Source organism: Lampris incognitus, chromosome 21, assembly GCF_029633865.1.
Source record: "Lampris incognitus isolate fLamInc1 chromosome 21, fLamInc1.hap2, whole genome shotgun sequence".
NCBI lineage: Eukaryota > Metazoa > Chordata > Actinopteri > Lampriformes > Lampridae > Lampris > Lampris incognitus.
The window spans coordinates 26,867,594-26,876,522 of record NC_079231.1 but is presented as its reverse complement, the minus strand read 5'-3'; the positions used below and the strand labels follow the sequence as shown (position 1 = coordinate 26,876,522).

At 43.1% G+C, this 8,929-nt stretch overlaps 1 long non-coding RNA gene across 1 annotated transcript; it reads right to left on the bottom strand.

Moving 5' to 3' along the window:
• Nucleotides 1–5,360: 5,360 nt before the first annotated feature.
• On the bottom strand, nt 5,361–6,616 carry LOC130131274 (uncharacterized). Its single transcript, XR_008812371.1, has 3 exons — nt 6,369–6,616; nt 6,047–6,085; nt 5,361–5,525 (listed from the first exon to the last, which is right to left on the bottom strand). It is a non-coding gene; the product is annotated as an uncharacterized LOC130131274 (long non-coding RNA).
• Nucleotides 6,617–8,929: the final 2,313 nt, after the last annotated feature.

Below are 8,929 nucleotides of genomic sequence, written 5' to 3'. Positions count from 1 at the left end.
AGCTGAAACACCCTTCCTTTGATTATGGTCAGTAGACAGAAGGACATCAATCAAGGTTTCGGATGGGGAGGGGCGATTAGGGAAATGAGGGAATTGTTTTATGATAAAATCTCTAATTTGGAAAAAAAAAGAGGTGAGAGTTAGATAAGTAAAATTTTAATGAAAGCTCAGTGAAAGATTCGAAAATCCCATCTTTATACAAATCCTTAATAGTTACTATGCCAAATCGGCACTTGAAGGTATGAAAAGATGGTTGTTGAATATTGGCGCAAGAGTAGGATGTCTGTGCAGGCCAAAAGTGTTTCCTAAATTGGATCCAGAGTTTGAGAGAGTTGGCCACAAGAGGATTGGGGATAACCAGTGTGGAAGGGAGAAGGAGCTGGGGGCACAGTATATAATGTACCCAAATTTGTGAGGCAGACTTTTCCAGATAAACCCAAGCACATAGATTATCAGTATTGCTGCCCAATCAATATGGGAGTTTTTGAATGTTGGCTTCCCAGTAATAATCTATAAAGTAGGGGAGGGCAAACCCACCCCTTTTTTGGGGAGTTGCAGGACTGATTTCTGGATATGGACAGGTTTATATCCCCGGATGAATTTGGACACTGTCTTGTCTAATTTGTCGAAAAATGCGTTTGTAATGAACACAGGGATATGCTGGAAAAGGTACAACAACTTGGGTAGAACCATCATTTTGACCAAGCTTATTCGGCAGGGCAGACCAGTGGTCGAGAGCTTCCTTTTTTTTAACCAAAGGAGTAATGTTTTTAACAAAAATGTCAGACATAGATGCTGTTATAAAGATTCCTAAGTATTGAAATACACCCTCTTCCCATTTAAATGGTGCCAGAGTGTGGACGCTGTTGTGCCAATGGATTAACCAGTACCAGTTCACTCTTTTGGCAGTTAGGTTTATATCCAGAGTATTTACTAAACTGCTCGAAGATATGGAGAATGACAGGACATGCTCTAGCAGGGTTTGAGATGTACAATAGCAGGTCATCCGCGTAAAGTGGTAATTTATGTGTAATGTCCAATTGGTTAGTGCCCTCAAACTCTTCTTTCACGCGAAGCCAGAAGGCTATTGCAATCGCGAACAGCAACGCCAACAGCGGAAAGTCCTGTCTTGTGCCTCGTTGAAGAGTAAAATAAGGTGACTGAAAGTTGTTTGTTTGTACTGAAGCCAACGGGGCAGAGTACAATAGCTTAAACCATGAAATGAAATCCTCACCGAGGCCAAATCTCTCCATAGCGCCAAAAAAGTACCTCCATTCCACTCTATTAAAGGCCTATTAAGCTTCAAGTGACACCACCATCTCTGGAGTATTTGGGCTAAGCATATTGAGAATATTAAGGAGCCTTCTGGTATTGTGACATGATTGTCTCCCCAGCATAAAGCCTATTTGATCTAGCAATATGATATGAGGCTTCACCCACTGCAGACGGAGGGCGAGAACTTCAGATAAAATGTTAGTTAAAGTCAGCATTAAAAAGTGATATTGGTCTGTAGTTCTTACAGAGTAGGGGTTTTTGTATTTTTTAAGAATAAGAGTGATTGTAGCCTTTGATAAGGTGTCAGAGAGATGACCCCCGTGTGATTGCCTCATTATACATACTCTGCAAAGCTGGAGAAAGGAGGGAAGAGAATGTTTTATAAAATTCCAGTGTATCCATCTGGGCCGGGCGACTTGCCACTTTGTATTTCAGTTTTCTTCAAATGGGGTATATAGGAAATAATTTGGCCACATAGGTAAGCTTGTAAGGTTTCCCAAAGTATGCCTGTTGATATTCTTGTTGTTGTTGTTGTTGTTCTCTGTTTCCCAGGGTTCGCCACAGCGGATTTGATAGTTTCCATTGGTACCATGTGAGGGCACAGCACCGATGGCGGTCTTGTCAATTTGGCAAAATTTTACGCCAGATGCCCTTCCTGGCACAACCACTAACCCTATGGATGGGGGCACAGGTAAAGCTGGATGCCATCCCAGTGTTTATCTTAACAATTAATGTAAACTTGTGAATGTAGAAATTGTTTGTACGAGTCCTCATCTAATAGTGTGGAACTGAACCTCCTGTGTCCAAGGGAGTTGTGGCGTCAGGTGAAGCTGAAGTCTAAAGAGGTTGGGGCATGGTCAGATATTATTATGCTATGGTAGTTACAAGACTTAGCTTTGGAGAGCAATCTATTGTCTAGGAGGAAAATGTCTGTGCAGGTGTACGTGTGATGTACATGAAAAAAAGAAAATGCCTTCCCTGTGGAGGATTTATGCCTCCATGGATCGGACAGTCGAAGCCATTTAGCAAAGACGTCTATTGTCTTAGCTGCTTTAGATAAAGGTGACACTTTGGGTGAAGGTCTGTCGAGTTCAGTATCTTGAACCAAATTGGAAAAAAAAATCTGTGAGGATATATTGATTCTCAATGTCAGTAAAAGATGTAAAAAGTCTAGATATGAACTGGTCGTCATACCAGCTTCGACCATAAACACTCGCTAAAATGAGAGGTGTATCCTGTAATCTCCGCGAGACAATAACAAAGTGGTTTGAATGAAACGTTTATTGTGCTTTAGGATGATGGTGCCCCTGGCTCTTTCATTCGTTTTAGAATGAGTGGATGATCCAGCTTTTTTTTTTTGTGCCAATTCTCTGTTGCAAATGTGGGTCTCTTGGGTAAGAAATATATCACCTTTTAACTGTTGCAAGTGGACTATGATCCTGGTTATGTATGCAATAATAAATAATAATAATTATTACATTTACAGTGCCTTGCAGAAGTATTCAACCCCCTTGACAGTCATCACTAATTTCTGGATTATAAAAGATACTCACACATCTGTTCCTGAACAATATTATTGTTATGAACCCGTAAGCTCCAACAGCGTGTTCCCCAAAGCAAACTTAAGTTGTTTCACTGACTTTTTGTAAATAAATTAAAATCTAAAATATAGTGCTTGCATACGTATTCAACCCCCACATATCAATACTTTGTAGAGTACCCTTCTGCTTTAACAACAACCGTGATTATCTTGGGGTAAGTATGTACGAGCTTTGTATTCTTATGGAGTAATTTTTGCCCATTCTTTCTGGCAGGATTTGTACAGGTCTTGCAGGTTGGTGGGATGATGCCTCTGGACGGCGATTTTCAGTCCATGCCACAGATTTTCAATGGGGTTGAGGTCTGGACTTTGACTTGGCCATTCCAAAAAGTTCACCTTTTTGTTGCTGGGTCATGCCATTGTTGCTTTAGCCTTGTGCTTAGGATCATTGTCCTGCCGGAAGGTGATATGGTAGTACGTAAGGGCACATGTGGGTATCCGTTATTTCGTGTGACTAGAGTGACAAACAAGTGTGGCAAGTAGCACAAGGCCATATAACCAGGACATAACGTCAGTAGAAGATAAACTTGTTTATGCCCAAACGTATGATAAGTGACATTCCATCATGTAAGTGACACCATTATTCTGCAGAAAACAGTAGCAGCAGTAGTAGCAGCATATCAAGACAACCATTAGACTGTCAAAGGGCGATGACTGAAGACATCCTAACGTCATCCTTACATCGATAGAGAGGCTCCTGCTCCGCCAACATGTCCTGATCAATCAGGACCCTGATTAACAGCAGGACATTGACTGACACAAGTAGATTGTGCACTAGATTTGTAAATGGTATAAAGGCAGGGAGGCTTTTGTCTGATTTTCAGTCACTCTGCAGACCTGACTCAGACTTTGTTGATACGTCAATAAAAGTCTTATTTTGAAGGATCCTCGTCTCATTGACTTTTTTGCATTTTCTCTGTATCACTGGCCACCACAGAGAATAATTGGCATCACGAACAGGATTGGATAAAGCAAGTGGCCTCAACGCAGGGTGGGCCCCGGCTCTGGACTTCTCACAGAAAAGTGGCCACTAAGAGGTAAGCAATATTTTGGTTTATTATAGATATTTCTGTGAGGAGATCAGTGCTGAGACGCCCATTATTTGTGCCGGTAAGGGCTGCTTCCAAAAGCTTACCAAATTTAATGAACAACTTAAAGAGACAAGGGTCCTTCTGCATGGGGGGTTAACACGTGTAGAGAGTGAAGCGTCTGTCTTAGGAAAGATAGGGACGAGGCACGGTACAGTATTTTGTGTAACAGTATATAGGGGATATACAGTATCGTTTGCAGAATACAGTGTCTCGGGGCACGGTACAGTGTCAAGGAACGGTAAGAAACGTTTGATACAGTGTCCACCAAGACCTAGCTCTGGGGAGTTAGGCCTGCGCCTGTTTAGGGAAACAGGGACAGGTACAGTATAGTATCAGGGTGTAATAGTACATCCGGATACAGTATCTAAATCCTCCAGCCTGAAGGATAATAAGCTTGTTGGTAAAAGCCTGGGCCTGGTTGAGCCCTAAACCGGTCTGCAGTCTTGTAAAACCAACGGAGGGGCCGGGCCATATTCCAAGTTGACTCTCACTGAGGGACGTGTGACCCACGACACCCAATAGGGGAGAGCACCTGTGGACGTCCCTTCTGAAGGCTGGAGAGGGACAGGGGAAAGGCGACAAGCTTATCCGAGTCAGCCCGATAAGCCTGTGTGACCCACAGAAACTCCGGGACGGAGCCGGCGCCTGACCGCTAAAAGAAAAAACAAATCTTCTCTCCACAAGACTGTAGGACCTATGAGTCAGGCCCCTTATAGATAACACACTAGTATAAACGATAACAGGAGAGGAGGGAGCAAAATAAACGAACAGACAAGATCAGGGGTGTAAACATTTTGGAGTCTTTGTGATGTTGTAATGTGGAGAAGAGTGCAAGTATAGATGGAAGAGTGAAACAGACAAAAGGCATTACTGGAGATTAATTGAAGGAAATAATAGAAAAAATTGTTGATAAAAACAAAAGGATTTAGAGACCATTTCTGGAAAGAGCAGTTTTATTCTGACGTGGGATCCTAAGTGATGAAAATAAGAGATCACTGTTACAGAATCTTACTACATTAAGAGGGATAGATCAATTTGAACAAGAGTGGCCAAAATTCCTGTGGAGTGCATTATTTGTGGAAGCCCCATAAGGAGAGGACCTGTATTAGAGAAAATAATATCAACAGGGTGTGGATCGCTGACAGGAGATTTATCGTTGGCGGGAGAAGTCTTCTCCTACCTAAAACAACCAGACATTGGCTATGAAGCATAAATAGGGGTGACTGGAGCATTATTGGTAAATCTAGTTGTGACAATTACAGAAGAAACACGAACAGTTAATTGACTAAGATCTGATGGCAGGATTTGCATATTAAGAAGAAGTGCTTGCTGGAACAGTGAAACGAATAAGAGCTTTATTCAAGATAGAAAACAGAGGAGACGATACAGTGAGACGTGAGAGCCCCGAACACGGGACCATGGCAACCCCTCCAACAGCAGAAAGCATGCTGATGACGCAACGCCCGCTGCTGCAGGATAAGATGAAAGCTGTAAACAAGAGACGGCGTCGGAGAACAGGCGGCTCTGCCACTCCGTGGCCAGAGGAAGGCACTTTTGATCTAAGCATGTGGGAGGAGATGGAGACGCTGATAAAAAACCATAAACCAAAAGAAAAATCTCAGAAGAGAAAACAGAAAAGACAAGAAGAACTAGAAATAATAAAGATGTGTAGGGAACTAGGGGAGAATGCATGTAACAAATACAGGGGATTGCAGAGAAGAAAGAAGGTCAGGTGTCTCCACCACCATACAGTTCCCAGATGATGTTAAACGGGGCACAAACTAAGACATTTACATTTAGAGGAGAGGCCATTGAGGAAGAGAATAATGAGGAGCCGTTCCTTTGGTCAGGAGAAAGCAGACAGAAAGATCGATTGGGAACATGCTGTTAGAGCTTATGTCTTCACAACTATAATATTGTTCAGGAAAAGATGTGTGATATCTTTTATAATCCACACATTAGTGATGACTGTCAACGGGGTGGAATACTTCTGCAAGGCACTGCATATAGCACTTTTCTACACACCCAGTTCACCCCCTTACCCTTCCCTGAGATGAATCTAAGGTTGTGTTCATCCTACCTCTTTGTTCTTGCAGGCTTGGCCAAAGTGGCTTGATATCTGTAGATGATGAAAGGGGTGGGGAGGGGTACATGGACATGACAAACACAGGGAAAGAGATGGAAGGAAAAAAGGAGAAAAACCAAGAAACAACCCCCCCCCCCCGCAACCCCAGACCTGAACCCTGTAACACTGAACCTGTCTCACGTGTCCATTTCACAGCGGTTCTTTGTTGTTGCACCAGCATGACCTCTTCCGGTCCCAGCTTCTGACATATCTCACACAGTGTCATGTGATTCAAAGACAATGCCAAAAATAGATTTATAGAGTAAACACCTCCCACCTCATCTCACCTATCCCGCAACCTCTCGAGAGGTCGTTGGGGCACCGCTGTTGAATCCGCAATCAGTCCTCGCCATCACTGTCTGTCCTCAACTGTCCCCTGTAAGCTGGCAAAGTCAAGGCCTGTCCACTCTCTGGTGTTACACAGCCATCGCTTCTTCTGTCTTCCTCGTCTTCGCCCGGCCCTCACTGTGCCTTACACGATGGTCTCGGCAAGGCAGGAACTTCTTGAGATGTGACCACACCATTTCAGTTTTCTCTTCTTGACGATTGTCAACGAGTCTTCATGTGTTCCAGTGGCTTGTGTGGACCTTCTTCTCACCTCTTCATTCGTAACATGGCCTCTAGATGAGATGCCTAGGATCTTCCTGTAGCATCTCATCTCTATTACGCTCATTCCTCTTTGGAGATCTGCTGTGAGTGTCCAAGTTTCACATGTGTATAAACAGATGGAGATGACTAGAGTAGAGTAAACAAACAGCAGTTAAACAAAGGGCTCTGGGGGATTTACTGAAACAGCATCCGGCTTGCTACTCCATAATCTGCTTTTGGCACATGTCTTAATATGACGAAGAAAAAAGATTAGGGTAATAATCACGAAGATACACTCCCTTATGATACATGCACTCCCATGAACAAGTGCCACTCTCAGATATATATATACACACACACACACACACACAAAGGCAAACCTCAAAACACCCGAGCAAGACTAGCGTTTAGCCAGTATAAAATAATAAAAACAAGGTCTATTGGTCAGGCTAATTCGACAAAATTGGATAAAACAAACACACACACACACACACACACACAAATAAAAAGAATAAAAATGCAGAACAAAAGGAATATAAAGTAGTTGTGGCTGAATTGTGTGTGCATTAGTTTTCTTGTCCACTAACACGAGGCGCTAGAAACCAGATTCTGTTCTGTGTCACCACTGTTTGTCCACTAACATGAGGCACTAGAAACCAGATTCTGTTCTGTCTCACCACTGTTTGTCCACTAACACGAGGCACTAGAAACCAGATTCTGTTCTGTGTCACCACTGTTGGTCCACTAACATGAGGCACTAGAAACCAGATTCTTTTCTGTCTCACCACTGTTTGTCCACGAACACGAGGCACTAGAAACCAGATTCTGTTCTGTCTCACCACTGTTTGTCCACGAACACGAGGCACTAGAAACCAGATTCTGTTCTGTGTCACCACTGTTTGTCCACTAACACGAGGCACTAGAAACCAGATTCTGTTCTGTCTCATCACTGTTTGTCCACTAACACGAGGCACTAGAAACCAGATTCTGTTCTGTCTCATCACTGTTTGTCCACTAACACGAGGCACTAGAAACCAGATTCTGTTGTCTCATCACTGTTTGCTTTTTCAGCAGAATCACCTTCTAACCTTCACAAATGAAGCAAGCTGGGATGTTTGCGATTGTACATATGACATATCTCCTTTCTGCAATCTTTGGTGAGATAACCTTTAACCAAGCAGCCAAAGTAGATCCCAGACTTCCTCAAAAACTTCCACTCTGTCCTCATGAGGTTTGTCTCTGACAAACTTCTAATGTTTTATTCTTCTCACAAAACAAACAAGGTTTGTAGAAGGCCACATGTTCACCTTTCCTTTTCGATGTTACAACTGCAGGTACACAAGGCTGGATTAGTACCCCCAGGGGCCCCTGGGCACTGAAGCTCATCCTCTCCCCTCCCCCACCTTAATCATTTTGATCTTGCAGTATAGCTGGCATGTCAAATCCACCAGATCATAATCACACCTAGTGGTCAAAAGCTGAATAAGCAGTTCAGCTGAGCAGGTATGTCTGTACAGTTCAACACACCAAGTACTGCCACTTCACTCACACATCACAAGACAAGGGAACAGTGAATTAAATCATCCCAAGGCAGTGTGTGACTCTAGACTATGACAATATCTGTGTTCCCTGAAAACCACCCAATCAGACTGCACACAGTTATTACTGATACACAATAATGTGACTGACTAGGGCTAGGATTACAACACCATCCTAAGGTAATCACACAGCACGGCTGACTGCAGGTTTCAAAATAAAGCTCACTAAGTCACCTGGGCAACTTCATACAGACCTGCAAAAACCAACATATAATGAACTTGACAAACCAACTGCAACACAACATAGCAGCGTCACACTGTGGTGTGACGCTGCACGTTACACAAACAGCAAATACACGTTACACAAACAGCATCTCAAATAAACCCGTCCACAAAACATACACAAACAGAATAACAACAGATAATACTGCGCAATGGACACACGGCCTAATCACGTGGTTATTACCTTTAGAAGTTCTTCTTTCTTGACTTTTTCTTTGCAAACTCTGTCATCAAGTCCTCAAAATCCAGCTCCCTCACAATCTCAGACTCGATGGCCATCAAAGAGAGCACTGAAAGCCTTTACTGACTCATGGTTGTTCTGAGTTCATTTTTTATCCATTCCAGTTGTGAAAACGTCCTCTCTCCCTTGCAGCTGGATACAGGCAGTGTGAGAAAAGGCCTGAGCACAACAAAAACGTTGGGGAAGGTT